Genomic DNA, 18,165 nt, shown 5'->3' on the forward strand with positions numbered 1-18,165 from the left:
GATTTACATTGGTATTTGACCAGACAAATGTGTATTCTTCATAATTATTTTCATACAGTTATCACAAGCTAACTTAATTCCAAAACATTCCACTATGCACTAAATAGCTTGAAGGCAAACATGAACACATCTTTGTTCAAATAAATAAAGTATATTTTACACTTCAGAGACTACATTTATGAATTAGAGCGGTAGTGAAACTTTCGCCATTTTTATAAAATGTAGAAAGAAGATCTGTTGGCAAAACAATAAAAACGTATTTCTCATTACTTACTGACTTTTTTTGTCCCCATGGGGAAATTTTGTTGCAGTGTCATGTACATGTTTAAAGTGTACATGACACTGCAACAACATTTCCCCATTGACATCTGGCACTAGTCTAGGCCAACTACAACATGACAACATTTTTTTTGCTCAATTTTGGCCACAAACTTATTTTTTAGATATTGTGATAAATATGCAAAGTTGATTTTAATTTTCGAAACATATTAAAAAGTATTTATATTATGGCTATACCATCATAATACGTAGCATAAATCACTTCCACTGAGGTATAAAGAACTTCCCACCGTTTCTGTCCCTTACTACTTCTATTGGGCACACATCCCCTTGCACGGATTGGTTGATTCGCCTGTCTATCATTGACTCATAAACCTGTTGAAGAGTGGGAAAGCGCAAGGGGTGGCATGTTTTTCCTTCCTTCCTAACTTTATTACCAACAATGCTCGGAGAAATTATAGTGAAAGTTAAAAGAAAGCCTTAGGAAGTCTGAAAGGTAAGACAAACACATTTCAATGATACATTATTGCATGCACTACATATTCCTCGAACAATATTCTATCAAATGGGCTCAACATTTGCGTAAAAGCAAAAGGGTACAGGTAAAGTTGCCGCTCTATCAACCGTATGGACCATGCCTTGATTGATTTCTATCTCTTTTCCTTTTTACGTAGGCCTACATAACATATCGTGTGCGCTTCTGATTTAGTGCATTGAAAATAGTGCTCAGATAGTTGTGAATGTTACCGACCCGTACGAAGCCCATCATATCCCTACGATACATTTTTTCTGTAACCAACTGTATTCTGAAAAATCTGTAGCGAACCGTCTGCCATAGTTTAAAACATGAACTGTACGTTTGTATTTGTGTATAACCAATTAAGTAACGTTATATACGAATAATTGTTCATAACGTTGTGCATTTATTTAGCTCACTGTTCAGAGACAGCACATGAAAAGCCACAATTAATATCCTATGTGTGCATAAAGACAGTATCGGCAGGTCCACAAAGAGCCCCATTTGAGCAAAACTGGGCTAGTCCAAGAACATCTGTTTGAATTGAACTAAAATTAATTATACATTTTTATAGTGAATTTAGTCTTGAGAAGAGAGAGAAATTGACACACCCCATGCAAGATAACTGTTAAAGTAGTACTTCATAGATGTATAGGCTACTGAACGCATAGGCGTTATAAAGGTGTTACATGAGGCTGGATGTCTGTTGATTAGTGACATTAGATTTAGACAAGTACATTTGAGATTATAATCCACTCAGGAAGTCAAAAAAACTTTTTTACACCAAGCAAAAAATATTTGGAGTTGTAGCTAAACAAAGTCATCATCAAACAGTAAGACATGACATGGTATGAAAATACTCCATTGTCAGTGAACTGCCCCCCCCCACCCCTGTGCACATCCCCCATTAGGGCAACAATCTGTGGTGCTGTCAATTGTATTCACTCTGTGGAGGACAAGAAAGTTGTGTCTTGCTTCACAATAACACACATAATCACATTGTGATAATCACATTGTGATATGGGGATTACAAAATTAATCACAGCTTCGTGGAATTGGCTTGTTGTGATCACAATTGATTCTCTTATTGTTGGGTGAGTTGTGCCCCAGACATGGCTTGTCCAGACTGTAATTCATCCACTTGACTGCTAACCATCCCCATGTTGTCTGTCATGTGATTCTATGCTATAAACTGTCTTATTGCCAGCTCGGATTCATTGAATCATTGTTTTGTAACTTCCATATGCTTTCATCGTGAATTCACATGTTGTGAACTATCGGGCTTTCTTTGAAATGTAGATGTTAATTGTAAGATGACAAAATGTTGTGCATCTACAAGAACATACTGGTTCATGATGTACATTCCTAAATCTGTTTGTTTATATTTTAATGGAACATAAACCATTGATGCAGGCTAGATAATTTCTACAACAATATACAGACAAACATAATTAAACATTTCACTGGTTATGTGGGAAAGAAATGATCTAAGCTAAGGTTGGATGTAAAACAGAATGAATCATATTTGAGCAGCAAATATCTGTCCAAACAAGAGGCCTCTATTGTACATAGGACTTTGCATTGACTTGTTGTGCCCTTAGACAGTAGCCTCCAGAGTTAAAATATAAGTGGCTTTTTTTCTGTTGTCTCTTAAAATATGCAAACAGTTTTATGTGAAGTTTTGGAGTGTGATTATTTATGTTTAAGCATGACTTCACTGCCTCCACATTTTTCCACCATCAATGCAATGCTTTTCAAACTGTTATTGAAAGCAATATTTCCTCCTGAGATCTATTTGAACAACCCCAAAGTTTTAGTAAAACGTCATATTTAACCTTTGTTGGTGTAAGTAAGTATCCATATGAAACAGCTTCATAGCAATGTGAACATCCTCCTATCCAAGAAAATATTAATGGTAAAAAGTTGGCGGTTGGCACATTTGTATTAATTCAGTCATTCAGTTAGATGTTTAACCAAAACGCAATGTGGGGAAAAAAACAAAAAAGTGGGTTTAAAGGCTTTAATAGGAGATTAAATTGCCCTTCTCAGATTGACAGTAGCTAAAGCACTTGCTTTAGCCTGTTGTCAACCCCTTCGAGGAGCAGTGACTGATGTCTTGTTCTGCTATATATGTCTTGAGATTCATTGTAGCAAATCACAACAATTACGCGTGTTGGACGGTAACATGTTAAGCTTTCAGCAACATTGATGAGCTCACAGGGGGATATGGTCGGGTTCCTGCAACTGTACACTTGAGTATGACTTACAGTGTCTGTCTTCAAAAATAGAACCACCATAAATGTAGTGACGGGTGTTGTGGGGACAGTGAAACTGTCTGATGCTGAGGACGTTCTCAGCGTCTAACAAAACAAGAAAATATATATTATATTCTGTAATATATAGGTTTATATTCCGAAACCTTGATGCCATCATAGTAAATGTTTAGTTTTCTTCTCTGCCTGTTCCCTTTACCTTTCACTCACCTTGAATATCCAATCTGCAGAGAGTTTTGTTCATTGTTTTATTGAGTTAGACTATTGACTTATTCATTCAAGGCCACTTGAGGTTTGACCGTTCCCTGAACACTAGTTGTACAATCATCTCCTTTGATCTCCTTTGGTCTGCATCCCCATGGTTAAGTTGGGTCCATCTCCCATAGAGAGGTCTTTCTATTGCATCTCCATCAATCAATCAATCAATCAAATGTATTTATAAAGTCCTTTTTACATCAGCCGATGTCACAAAGTGCTGTACAGAAACCCAGCCTAAAACCCCAAACAGCAAGCAATGCAGATGTAGAAGTACGGTGGCTAGGAAAAACTCCCTAGAAATGCCAGAACCTAGGAAGAAACCTAGAGAGCAACCAGGCTCTGAGGGGTGGCCAGTCCTCTTTTGGCTGTGCAGGGTGGAGATTATAACAGAACATGGCCAAGATGTTCAAACGTTCATAGATGACCTGCAGGGTCAGATAATAATAATCACAGTGGTTGTAGAGGGTGTAACAGGTCAGCACCTCAGGAGTAAATGTCAGTTGGATTTTCATAGCCGATCATTCAGAGTTAGAGACAGCATTTGTGGTAGAGAGAGGGTCCAAAACAGCAGGTCCAGGACAAGGTAGCGCGTCCAGTGACAGGTCAGGGTTCCATAGCCGCAGGCAGAACAGTTGAAACTGGAGCAGCAGCATGACCAGGTGGACTGGGGACAGCAAGGAGTCATCAGGCCAGGTATTCCTGAGGCAAGGTCCTAGGGCTCAGGTCCTCTGAGAGAAGAGAGAGAAAGAGAGAGAGGAAAAAAAGAGAGAATTAGAGGGAGAATACTTAAATTCACACAGGACACCAGATGAGACAGGAGAAATACTCCAGATATAACAGACTGACCCTAGCCCCTGACACATACACTATTGCAGCATAAATACTGGAGGCTGAGACAGGAGCGGTCGGGAGACACTGTGGCCCTGTCCGACGATGCCCCCAGACAGGGCCAAACAGGCAGGATATAACCCCACCCACTTTGCCAAAGCACAGCCCCCACACCACTAGAGTGATATCATTCACTACAGCGGCCATATTGTTTATTGTTGATGATGCAAATGGCTCCAATATTCCGCGAAGAAAGCCTCTACTTGGCTGTTTCTGACATTGGAGGAGTTATCATTCAAATAAAATAAAATGTTATTGGTCACACACATACAGTTGAAGTCGGAAGTTTACATACACGTTAGCCAAATACATTTAAACTCAGTATTTCACAATTCCTGTCCCGTCAATGTGGATAGGGGTGTGCTCCCTCTGCTTTTTCCTGAAGTCCACGATCAGCTCCTTCGTTTTGTTGACGTTGAGGGAGAGGTTATTCTCCTGGCACCACTCTGCCGGTCCCCTCACCTCCTCCCTGTGGGCTGTCTCATCATTGTTAGTAATCAGGCCTACTATGGTTGTGTCGTCTGCAAACTTGATGATTGAGTTGGAGGTGTGTGTGGCCACGCAGTCATGGGTGAACAGGGAGTACAGGAGGGGGCTGAGCACACTTCCCTGTGGGGCCCCTGTGTTGAGGATCAGTGAAGTGGAGGTGTTGTTTCCTACCTTCACCACCTGGGGGCGGCCCATCAGGAAGTCCAGGACCCAGTTGCACAGGGCAGGGTTCAGATCCAGGGCCCCGATCTTGATGATGAGCTTGGAGGGTACTATGGTGTTGAAGGCTGAGCTATAGTTAATGAACAGCATTCTTACATAGGTATTCCTCTTGTTCAGATGGGATAGGGCAGTGTGCAGTGCAATGGCGATTGCACAGTCTGCGGATCTATTGGGGCGGTAAGCAAATTGAAGTGGGTCTAGGGTGTCAGGTAAGGTAGAGGTGATATGATCCTTAACTAGCTTCTCAAAGCACTTCATGATGACAGAAGTGAGTGCTACGGGGCCGCGTCGATGGCACTGTGTTATCCTCAAAGCTGGCGAAGAAGGTATTTAGCTTGTTCGGGAGCAAGACGTCGGTGTCCGCGACGTGGCTGGTTTTCCCTTTGTTGACCGTGATTGTCTGTAGACCCTGCCACATACAGTTGAAGTCGGAAGTTTACATACACCTTAGCCAAATACATTTAAACTTAGTATTTCACAATTCCTGACATTTAGTCCTATTAAAAATTCCCTGTCTTAGGTCAGTTAGGATCACCACTTTATTTTAAGGATGTGAAATGTCAGAATAATAGTATAGAGAATTATTTATTTCAGCTTTTATTTCTTTCATCACATTCCCAGTGGGTCAGAATGTGAGGGTGTTGGTGAATGGAAAATGCAGAGTCAGGCGCAGGACACGGATATGATTAATAGTCAAAAATGTACTCAAAATATAAGTAAAGTTCCAACAAGGAAAAAACACAATAATCCAGAGCACTAACAACACGAACCCACATGACAAACAATAACGCACAAAACAGAGAGGGAAGTCAGAGGTTTAAATAAGGAACATAATTAATGGAATGGAAACCAGGTGTGTATGATAAAGACAAAACAAAACGAAAATTAAACATGGATCGGCGGTGACGTCGAACGCTGCCCAAACAAGGAGAGGTACCAATTTCGGCCGAAGTCGTGACACAGAAATGTACATACACTCAATTAGTATTTGGTAGCATTGCCTTTAAATTGTTTAACTTGGGTCAAATGTTTCGGTTAGCCTTCCACAAGCTTCCCACAATAAGTTGGGTGAATTTTGGCACATTCCTCCTGACAGAGCTGGTGTAACAGGTTTGTAGGCCTCTTTGCTCACACATGCTTTTTCAGTTCTGCCCACAAATTTTCTATAGGATTGAGGTCAGGGCTTTGTGATGACCATTCCAATACCTTGTCTGTTGTCCTTAAGCCATTTGCCACAACTTTGGAAGTATGCTTGGGGTCATTGTCCATTTGGAAGACCCATTTGCGATTAAGCTTTAACTTCCTGACTGATATCTTGAGATGTTGCTTCAATATATCCACATAATTAACCTAAGTAGAGGTCGACCGATTAATCGGAATGGCCGATTAATTAGGGCCGATTTCAAGTTTTCATAACAATAGGAAATCGGTATTTTTGGACACCGATTTGGCCAAATGTTTTCTTTTTTTCTTTACACCTTTATTTAACTCGGCAAGTCAGTTAAGAATACATTCTTATTTTCAATGACGGCCTAGGAACGGTGGGTTAACTGCCTTGTTCAGGGGCAGAACGAAAGATTTTTACCTTGTCAGCTCGGGGATTCAATCTTGCAACCTTACTGTTAACTAGTCCAACGCTCTAACCACCTGCTTTACATTGCACTCCACGAGGAGCCTGCCTGTTACGCGAATGCAGTAAGAAGCCACGGTAAGTTGCTAGCTAGCATTAAACTTATCTTATAAAATACAATCAATCAATCATAATCACTAGTTAACTACACATGGTTGATGATATTGCTAGTTTATCTAGCGTGTCCTGCGTTGCATATAATCGATGCGGTGCGCATTCGCGAAAAAGGACTGTCGTTGCTCCAACGTGTACTTAACCATAAACATCAATGCCTTTCTTAAAATCAATACACAGAAGTATATATTTTTAAACCTGCATATTTTTAATTAATATTGCCTGCTAAAATGAATTTCTTTTAACTAGGAAAAATGTGTCACTTCTCTTGCAACAGAGTCAGGGTATATGCAGCAGTTTGGGCCGCCTGGCTCGTTGCGAACTGTGTGAAGACTATTTCTTCCTAATAAAGACAGCCAACTTCGCCAAACGGGGGATGATTTTTAAACCTGCATATTTAGCTAAAAGAAATCCAGGTTAGCAGGCAATATTAACCAGGTGAAATTGTGTCACTTCTCTTGCGTTCATTACACGCAGAGTAAGGGTATATGAAACAGTTTGGGCCGCCTGGCTCTTTGCGAACTAATTTGCCCGAATTTTACGTAATTATGACATAACATTGAAGGTTGTGCAATGTAACAGGAATATTTAGACTTATGGGTGCAGACTTATTTGCACTAAGACCCATTAGATAAAATACGGAACGGTTCCGTATTTCACTGAAAGAATAAACGTTTTGTTTTCGAGATGATAGTTTCCAGATTCGACCATGTTAATGACCTAAGGCTCGTATTTCTGTGTGTTATTATGTTATAATTAATGATTTGATAGAGCAGTCTGACTGAGCGATGGTAGGCACCAGCAGGCTCGTAAGCATTCATTCAAACAGCACTTTAGTGCGTTTTGCCAGCAGCTCTTCGCAATGCTTCAAGCATTGCGCCGTTTATGACTTCAAGCCTATCAACTCCCGAGATTAGGTTGGCTAGCTAGTTAGCGGGGTGCGCGCTAATAGCGTTTCAAACGTCACTCACTGAGACTTGGAGTAGTTGTTCCCCTTGCTCTGCAAGGGCCGCGGCTTTTGTGGAGCGATAGGTAACTCTGCTTCGAGGGTGGCTGTTGTCGATGTGTTCCTGGTTCGAGCCCAGGTAGGAGCGAGGAGCGGGACGGAAGCTATACTGTTACACTGGCAATACTATAAGAGCCTATAAGAACATCCAATAGTCAAAGGTATATGAAATACAAATCGTATAGAGAGAAATAGTCCTATAATTCCTATAATAACTACAACCTAAAACTTCTTACCTGGGAATATTGAAGACTCATGTTAAAAGGAACCACCAGCTTTCATATGTTCTCATGTTCTGAGCAAGGAACTTAAACGTTAGCTTTCTTACATGGCACATATTGCACTTTTACTTTCTTCTCCAACACTTTGTTTTTGCATTATTTAAACCAAATTGAACATGTTTCATTATTTATTTGAGGCTAAATTGATTTTATTGATGTATTATTTTAAGATAAAATAAGTGTTCATTCAGTATTGTTGTAATTGTCATTATTACAAATACATTTTAAAAAATAGGCCGATTTAATTGGTATTGGCCTTTTTGGTCCTCCAATAATCGGTATCGGTATCGGCATTGAAAAATCATAATCGGTCGACCTCTAAACCTAAGTGTATGTAAACTTCCGACAACTGTACATCTCGTGTCTGAGCCGTTGAATTGCGACTCCACTTGTCTCTGTACTGACACTTTGCCTGTTTGATTGCCTCACAGAAGGAATAACTACACTGTTTGTATTCAACCATATTCCCAGTCACCTTGCCATGGTTAAATGCGCTGGTCAGCGCTTTCAGTTTAGCGCGAATGCTGCCATCTATCCACGGTTTCTGATTTAGGTATGTTTTAATAGTCACAGTGGGAACAACATCAACATTCCCTATACACTTCCTGATGAACTCAGTCACCGTGTCCGTGTATACATCAATGTTATTCTCCGAGGCTACCCGGAACATATCCCAGTCTGCGTGATCAAAACAATCTTGACGCATGGATTACGATTGGTCAAACCAGCGTTGAATAGACCTTAGCATTGGTACTTCCTGTTTGAATTTCTGCCTATAGGAAGGGAGGTGCAAAATGGAGTCGTGATCTGATTTGCCGGAGGGCAGGGGACGGCCTTGTAGGCATCCCGGATGAGAGAATAGCAGTGGTTGAGTGTTTTCCCAGCGCGAGTACTACAGTCAATGTGTTGATAGAACTTCGGGTAGCTTTTTCCTCAAATTTGCTTTGTTAAAATCCCCAGCTACAATAAATACGGCCTCATTTGGCCAACTTGGAGATTGACACACCATCCTAAAAAAGGACTGGTTGTCCTAGAGAGAAGATTTTATTGATATGAGTAGGAGCATACTGCTTAATTGCACTGAAACACTATTAAATTGAATCTATCTTGGATATTAGATTGAGTCCCTACCACACGATATACAGTGTGTGAGAATATATTTGCTTAAAATACCTATGTAAACTTTCTAATAAGGTCTGGGGGAGAGAGCCTATTTACTAATTGAATCTAGTGCCTTGAGATGCTGTTTATTCTCGCTTAAAGTGCAATCAGCTGCTTCTAACAATTTCCCCAAGGACACTTTTGGAAACATTTAAAGGGATAATTTGGGATTTTGGCAGTGAGGCCATTTATCTACTTCCCGAGAGTCAGATGAACTCGTGGATACCATTTGTATGTCTCTGAGTGCAGGTTGAAGTTGCTAACTAACGCTAGCGCTAGATACCCATACTAGCAAAAACCCATAAACTTCCAGTCATTGCACTAATGCTGGTTTGCATTGGATGGCGAAACTACCTTCATACTGGACACAGAGACATAAAAATAGTATTCATAAGTTCATCTGACTCTGGGGAAGTAGATAAATGGCCTCATTGCTAACATGCCGAAGTATCACTTTAATGCAGGTCATAACTCTATGGTTGTTGATGTTCAGTTGGTTGAATTAATTTACATTATTCACAGTGAAAGATCTGTTTGACACTGAGGAGTAAGCTATCGCTTAGTTCTCAGTGTTTATTTCATGGAATATACAGACTGTATTGCCCAGTAGTTAGTGTTCTGTTATATCTCATGAACAGACAGACAGAGCTCCAATCGCATTTACAAATTAGGTGAATTGGAGCTCTACTTGTATGAAACCTTGACCTTCACAATTTCATAGAGTGAAAATTGCCAATTGCACATTTGATATTGATTTATTTTTCCAAAGCCAACTTTCAAGTGTATTATGTCATATTACATTTAATATGAGTTAACTTAATGATTTACCTTAAGGCCAAAGTTGAATTACTGTTTAACGGATGCCCCGCCTTACTTTTCTCCACACCCCGCAAAAAACAAAAACAAAAATCAGATGTGTTATTTTTTGGCCAATATATGTGGTGCTTTGTTTATAATGCATTGTCTGCTCTCCCTTGAGGTTTTCCCAAGTTGATGCGCAAGAGACCAAACAGCCTCAGATCACGTGCTCAGATCATGTTCGAGCCTCAGATTGGACAGTGAAACACACACACTTGCACCTGTAGGCGACGTGCAGATGTTTAATTTCTCTCTCATGCTGTCATGGCTGAGGTCAGCGGATATTCCTACTATTTATGTGTCCAGGTTTAACGTGCGACGTCCCTCGTTATAAACAAATATTTGGTTAAATTCATGGTTAATGCATAATTTCCAGATCTATTAGAAGCGATTAATAGACGAAACAACAATGTCATTGAACCAATTGACTGGCCAGATATAGGTTGGACACAGTACATTTTTAACAACGCTTTTTTCGGATAAAAACTAGTTCATTGCATCCGCCGTAGAGACCAGTTTCATAATATGACCATATTTCCCAGCTGCTTGCCGTCGTTTTGAAGTAATCACGAAAAAACAGGCCTTATTTTAGGGCATTTTTCACCCTGACAGCTCCTATTAGTTCTATTGAGCACCGTGGCACCAACTCGCCTTCTGAACGTTCTATTCCAAGCTTATTGTTCTATGTCACAATGCCTGCTTCGCTATTGTTGGCAATGAGACCTGCTCACGTTGTTTATAGTTCAAATGTAAACAACAAAAAAGTACTTATGGAACTCTGAGGTTGTCCCATTGTTTCCTATAGGGGAAATATAGGCATGTCTTTCTATTTCCCCAAATATCTCACAATGTGTACACTTGAATTTTTTCAAGTCGGACGTCATTTTAATCATGAGAATCTCCTCTTTCGATTTACGTACGTTTGGGCAGCGAGCTCGGTTGTCATCAAATGCTAGCCCCAAAATACTTTTTGCCCTTGGAACGCTGAGTTCCCCCCATTGTTTTCCTATGGAGAGGCATGCCGGGCAATTTCGCCAAATATCTCACAATGTGTATATTTAGATTTTTTCAAGTCGGGCACCATTTTAAATCAGGACTCTCCTCTTTGTAATTATGTAAGTCTGGGCAGCGAGCTCGTTTGTCATCGATCACTAGACCAGAAATAGTCCGAAGTTTTCATTTTTTCCCTACTTTCTCATTACGCAGAAATAAGCACAGTTGACATCATCTAGGTGCGGATGTTTACTTTCTACATTTTAGAAAGTTATTTTTTTCCAGTTTCGTCCGACTATCAGATTGTAGTGGTAAAATAAAAAGGGATACATTTTTTTGTGCCATTTAGTCGAAATGGAATTCTAAGCACCACTCCAGTCAAAACAGGCTCTGCGAACATTTGATTCCATTCATTTGCTATGGGCTCGCGCAAGTGTTCCAGCTTAGCCAACGTTTTTTTTTGCCGTTTTTCAGCCTTGGGTGAATTTTGACTCTTTCTATTGTCCATCCTACCAGAGATCAGGGCATTCATCAGTAAAGACGCAGTGCAAGCTGATAGTATTTTGGACAACCAAATTGAAGTCAAATTGATTGATGAAATTGAAGTGTGTCAGCTGTATGGTGATTTGCGATTCATAACTTACTTTACCATAACTAACTTTACCGGTACTACCAGTAGTAGTAGGCCAACCGATAACACCAAGACGGAATGCGTTTGAAGTGATGATGCGCAGCCAAGAACAGCTAGCAGGTCCAGCAAAGTACATCGCCAGTGTCACACACACTTCGTGCAGATCAGCAGCTCCACAATTATGTGATTGACTGTTTCCAAGGTGGGGGCTTTTCATGGCAACCAGACAAGACAATCAAAGGAGGATGCGGTGAGCAAAGTAACTGGGCTCGAATTTATTCAAGCTTGCTTTATATAGATTGTGTAACGATGTGCGCTGAGAGTCGGGAAGCAAGTTCAGGGAGTGAGTGTTTTAATAAAATAAACGGAACATAATACAAAACAAGAACCTTGAACAATGCAGAGACATGAAACAGAAACAATGACGCCTGGGGAAGGAACCAAAGGGAGTGACATATATGGGGCAGGTAATCAAGGAAGTGATGGAGTCCAGGTGAGTCTGACGACGCGTAGGTGCGCGTAACGATGGTGATAGGTGTGCGCCATAACGAGCAGCCTGGTGACCTAGAGGCCAGAGAGGGAGCACACGTGACAGATTGATAAGTGTAATTTGCACCAATAAAGGAAATAACTGACTAATAAACAGGTTTTGGAGTGTGGTTTTAGATAACTGCGGCTAGCTGACATCTGGTCTTTTTACTGGAGGTATGAAAATAAAACATCTGGAGGCTTCATTTGCTACTGTTGTGAAGAAGGCAAATGGTTCAGTCTCAAATGGTTCAGTCTCTATGCTGCATGCAGCTCCTAGGCTTGCCAAATGGGTCAATAAGATCATGTTTCCGGAGACCTAGACATTAGGCTATGTTTTTATTGCATCATTTATTGGACCATTCCAAGTCCAGTCAAGTCATTTTCTCAGTTTTCTTAGTTGACAATATAACAGTTTGAAAATAAACAATTTGAAAAAGTAAAGTAGTTAATTCAATCTCAGTACAGGGTTGAAGTTGAACAGTAAGATGTTGCAGATCCATGGCACTCATTTTAATTTGATCCACTTTCTCCCCAGTGACATTACAGACAGTACATGTCAGAATGTCTTACCATTTCTGTTTTCCACTAAGGCCTATATGAGGACCCTTGCTGAGGAGCTCGACCTTCAGACCATTTTAGAAAGAGCTTGGGCAGTACATTGAGACCATTGTAAAATCTGCATGCAAATAGCTCCACTTTGAGTGTGGTGCTTGAAGCCAACATGGTATCTGGGTGGGAAGACAAGGTCCTGTTAGACTGGGTTTTGTACTTGGCCTTCCAAACACCATTCAAAGCCACGGACTTCCCCAATGCCTGATTGAATTCACTTTGTGACATTTTGAACCCTTTGGGGAGAGAGAGGGAGAGTGAGGGGGAACGGGAATGGGAGATTGAACAAGGAACAAGGAGACCTCAGAAAACTGTTGCGAACAGCCTCACCACCGAAGTGGCATAATGCCTCATTGTGAGGCTTGAATGTGTGTGAGGGAGGGGGGGATGCATGTGATGTTTGATACCCAAGTTGATAGTTAAAAGATAGGGTTTTAGTCTAGAAGCGTATTTAAGACTGTAAGGGCTAAACTTTGGACTGTAATGTGTTTGTGTTTGTGTATCTCGAAATCCCTCATTGACATCAACGCATGATTTACGAGACAGAGTTACGGATAAGGATGTGGCCCTAAATACCTGGGGAAACATCTGGTGGCAGGGGGTTATTTCTGTAAACTTCCCAGGCACTTCATGCTGTGTACACATTTGCATGTTGTCTAATTTCTGCATTATGTGTCGTGATGGGATGCTTGGACGCCGGGAAAAGACCAGGAGCTGTAGTGGATATGCGTTAATGTGTGTTTGCGTTCCTGTGTGCGTTCTTGTTTCGCAGCAACTTAGGCTGCTTTTCGACAGTAACAGCAGTGTTACACTAGTGTACATCCCCTTTGTTTATACTAGGGAAATTGTGTTTCCAAAGCTAGGGCTGACAGTGAGAACTTGTGAAGAGCAGAATCAACAACCTCTGCATAACCAAAATAGTTGCTTTGTGAGAAGGTGTTAAAGTTCACAGTTAGATATTGTTATGTAAATTACAGCTGAAAAGTAACAGTAGCCTGGCTTTGGCCCAGTGAGGCACGGGTACCGGCCCGTGTAGATGGAAACAGAAAAGTGAGCCTTTTGGGTAAAACACAGGGGTTAATCCTGCATGGCAATACACCAGTAGTGTGTTTGTTCAGCTCCTCGTTTTTGCATGTCTTCTCCCTGGATTTTTCTTCTGGTGTCGCAGGAAGCAGCTTTTTGGCCTTAGCGATGGGTTTCCTGTCAGGATTGGAGCGGCCCTGAGTTCCTACTGCGAGACAATAGGAGGTTTCCCCTGCTGCTTCCCTTCAGGAAACTGCAGATTTATCTCAGCAGCTGAGCTGTACTGAGCTGAGCCACACTGACTCATACAAGGACGAGAGTGAGGCACTACCCTATGAGTGTGTGTCTCTTCTGAATGGGGCTTTTGTTATGTTAAGTAGTCTGATGGTAAAAATGAGCCTGTAGTTGTGGTGGGGTGGGCTGGAAGGATGAAGGAATAGCCTTGCCCACTAAGACCCGAATCTGGGTTAATAAGTGTGAGCTGATCTGGAGTGACTATTGTCTATCTGTAGAGCTAGAAGCCTTGCTTTCTCTATTGTCAGCCGGGCTTGCTGTTGACCCTCTCCTTCATGTTGAGGGAAAAGGGAGGTGGTGGCCGGGATGAGGTCACTTTTCCAAAACATGGCTCCTGCCATGTAGCCAGCAGCCCTCGGCCAGAACACTTCCTGTTGAAAAGCAGCGCTGAAAAGTATTCTTCAGTGTTAGAATTATGGTGAATGCCGGGGAAACAGCCACCTCAGTGATGACGGTAATGGTAGAGAGTCGTTATGTTAAACAGGATGCCAAATCTTTATAGAAACCATCAACAGCTATTGGAAATATGTGCAATTGCTTAGTTTATAGTTGCTTGGCTTCAATTTGTAGAGTATTCCACTGTGTCCGAATCCAATGACGGCTTTACAAAGTTAAACCATTCTATTCGTTTTATATTGACTTACAGCCATAGGCATTTGTTTTGGTCAATTATGGGATCATATGACATTTACATTTACATTTTTTATTTATTTATTTATTTAATTTTTTAAAAATAAATTTTATCCCATTTTCTCCCCAATTTTCGTGGTATCCAATCGCTAGTAATTACTATCTTGTCTCATCGCTACAACTCCCGTATGGGCTCGGGAGAGACGAAGGTCGAAAGCCATGCGTCCTCCGAAGCACAACCCAACCAAGCCGCACTGCTTCTTAACACAGCGCGCCTCCAACCCGGAAGCCAGCCGCACCAATGTGTCGGAGGAAACACCGTGTACCTGGCCCCCTTGGTTAGCGCGCACTGCGCCCGGCCCGCCACAGGAGTCGCTGGAGCGCGATGAGACAAGGATATCCCTACCGGCCAAACCCTCCCTAACCCGGACGACGCTATGCCAATTGTGCGTCGCCCCACGGACCTCCCGGTCGCGGCCGGCTGCGACAGAGCCTGGGCGCGAACCCAGAGACTCTGGTGGCGCAGTTAGCACTGCGATGCAGTGCCCTAGACCACTGCGCCACCCGGGAGGCTACATTTACATTTAAGTCATTTAGCAGACGCTCTTATCCAGAGCGACTTACAAATTGGAAAGTTCATACATATTCATCCTGGTCCCCCCGTGGGAATTGAACCCTGGTCCCCCCGTGGGAATTGAACCCACAACCCTGGCGTTGCAAGCGCCATGCTCCCTCACTCTCCCTCTACCGCCATGCTCTACCAACTGAGCCACACGGGACCACGGGACATGATCTACAAGATTGCAACAACAACATAGAACATTGTGTAACAGACAGTTGTTTGTTGCGCTTGCATGTGTCTGTGTGTGCGTGTGTGGTCACACCTGCGGGTGTATGTGTGTGACATGGCTGTGGCTGTGGCTCACTGCTGGTGATGAAAGAAAGGGGGATACCTAGTCAGTTGTACAACTGAATGCCTTCAACTGAAATGTGTCTTCCACATTTAACCCAACCCCTCTGAATCAGAGAAGTGCAGGGGGCTGCATTAATCGACATCCGTGTCCTCGGTGCCCGGGGAACAGTGGGTTAACTGCCTTGCTCAGGGGCAGAACGACAGATTTTTACCTTTTCAGCTCGGGGATTTGATCCAGCAACCTTTCAGTTACTGGCCCAACACTCTAACCACTAGGCAGAGGGATGTGGCTTCTCCCCCTGATTGTGTGTGTGTTGTAATTTGGTGCCTGTCATCAGGACCTGGGAAAACATCTTGAACTGGCCTGCTTGTGCTGAGTGGGAGCTGGTGACACTAAGTAAGGAGGAGTGAGGGAAGGAGTGGGTGGCATAGAGGCTCGGCTACATGTCTATTTTACACTCCTCTAATCTGAGGAGAGGGAGTGGGTGGGATGGAGGCTACGTGTCTGTCTATGTTACACTCTTCTGATCTGAGGAACAGGCATCTAGGGCAAATCTGAGACACTTGGAATTTGGCGGTTGCTAATACCTGACTAAGGGTTTCTTTGTGTTTATCTAAGTGTTGTCGATCCTGCCTCGATACCCCTTGCTTTTTCACAAGGTTGGTTCTGAGTTTGTGGCTGTGTAGATGACCTAATCCTTCCAACATAAGGATATGTTCAACAGTGGCAATTGTTACTGAGTGGACTATCCTGGCTAAATAAAATAAATGAGTTGTTTGGAAGTTGAGATGATTTACAGATTGGTTAATCTGCGCAGCACCTTGACTAATTAGACTGGATGTTGTGAAGAAGGCCTTGGAGTTATTCCAGACTGGGAATTGAAATCCTGGCCCTAGTAAAGTTATAGGCTATAACTAAGGCCCAGAGTTTTCCCTAGCCAGGAAAATGTTTTTGCTAGATGGCCTTAGAACCCTGTGTTTGAGGGAGAGGGTTTTTCCTCTGGCTGGAAGAACGAAGTGGTGACAGCAGGCATGTCTGAAGCTAACCAGAGTCCCTCAGACCAATCTCCACTTGACTTCTCAGGCTAATGGCCAGTGACAGTGGATGGCATTCTCCTGTGATAAGCTTGGCTTGGTGAGGTGAAGGGAAGGGGCTGTAGGGACTAGCCTCTGCAATCAGTTTTTGTGTTTTATTTTAATCCAACGCCTTGCTTTGTGGAATATTAATGTAGGCTACGCTGGGCTTTGCTGTCACAGTGTCAACATTTTGTGCATAGCTTCTCCTTGAATTACAACGAGAGATTACAGAAAATCCATGTATTTGGAGATGTTTTTTTATTTATCCTTCTATGTTATCACAACTACCATGTAGGTCTACATGTTCCAGCCTGGTCCATGCTAGCAAGTTGTGAGAGGGAAGTGTGGTGGAATGTGCCAGAGGCTATAGGGAAACAGAATCTGTGTGTTAGGGTGCTCTGACCCTGCGTCAATCTCTCTTTCTTAGTCTAGTTGTCTAAGGAAATGTGACCCACAACTCTGAACTCTGTATATGTGTTGGTGTGTATGTTAGCTTTTCTACGAGAGTTGTCATTCTGGGTCGGTGAGAGAAAAAACATACTACTTTAGCTATGAAGGCTTTAAAAACCCCACCCCAGACCAATGTAGGAAATTGCTCCTCAACAAGGGGTGAATTCAGAAATATTGCTAAATTGATTCTCTCTACTTTTAATTTGCCCAGCAGGCTGTCTTGTAAGCCATGTGAGAACATATGTGACCGACTGGCTCAATTCGGTCTTCTGTAGCAAAATTAGAAATTGTGTTTTTCACATTGGATAACAGTAAAGACTCAGAGCTAGAAAGTGGGTATATCGTACAGTTGCGGAACAATTGGAAAGTAATTCTGCTTTGAAAGTTGATAAACTTCTAACACCACTTTTGAGAAAATGTTCCTTGAATATTTTGGTACACCTACTGGAAAGCTCTTCTTTGTCTACACTCATTCAGCATCGTCACACCCTCTTAAGCCTTAGCCCCACCCGTCTCTTTATGGATTCACTTGAGGCCATGTGCTAAACAACCATAGATTTCAATACTGGTTTATACTAGTACTATACTCTATTGACATGTCTGTAGACAGTTGTCGCAGTGACATCATTAACATTCTATTGTTGTTCAACATCAAACTTATCGTTGTTCTTATGAAAAAGTATAAACACAAAACGACAGGCTGCATGGCATCAGCAGCCTGGTGTTCCAAAATAGCATAACTGGTTTATTTTAACACCAATAAACCCATCCGTTTAAAAATGAATTTAGTATATGTCAATCTAGCAAACCAGGCAACTAAAAGCAACTTTCTAAACAATGTTTTGGTTAGTTTCTAGCTTGTTAGCTGGCTAGCTAAAGTTAAGTTCAGTTAGCTTAAGTTAGCTGGCTAGCCAGTTCAAATAATTACCATATCATATAGCTGACAAAGTCTTAACTTTAGCTAATTTGTAGAAGGTGTTAGCTAGCAAGCTAACATTTGGCTTTACATTTTTTTTTTTTTATAATACTTTTATTTTA

The 18,165-nt window shown here is 41.9% G+C and overlaps 1 protein-coding gene across 1 annotated transcript in view; it reads left to right on the forward strand.

Moving 5' to 3' along the window:
* Positions 1–665: 665 nt before the first annotated feature.
* LOC120053734 (KN motif and ankyrin repeat domain-containing protein 2-like) overlaps positions 666–18,165 on the forward strand; it is a 38,827-nt gene continuing 21,327 nt past the window's right edge. The window contains exon 1 of the mRNA XM_039000949.1: positions 666–775. The gene's annotated coding sequence lies outside the window, so the exon portion shown is untranslated. The remainder of the gene's footprint in view (positions 776–18,165) is intronic.

This window comes from Salvelinus namaycush, chromosome 9 (genome assembly GCF_016432855.1).
Source record: "Salvelinus namaycush isolate Seneca chromosome 9, SaNama_1.0, whole genome shotgun sequence".
Taxonomy (NCBI): Eukaryota; Metazoa; Chordata; class Actinopteri; order Salmoniformes; family Salmonidae; genus Salvelinus; species Salvelinus namaycush.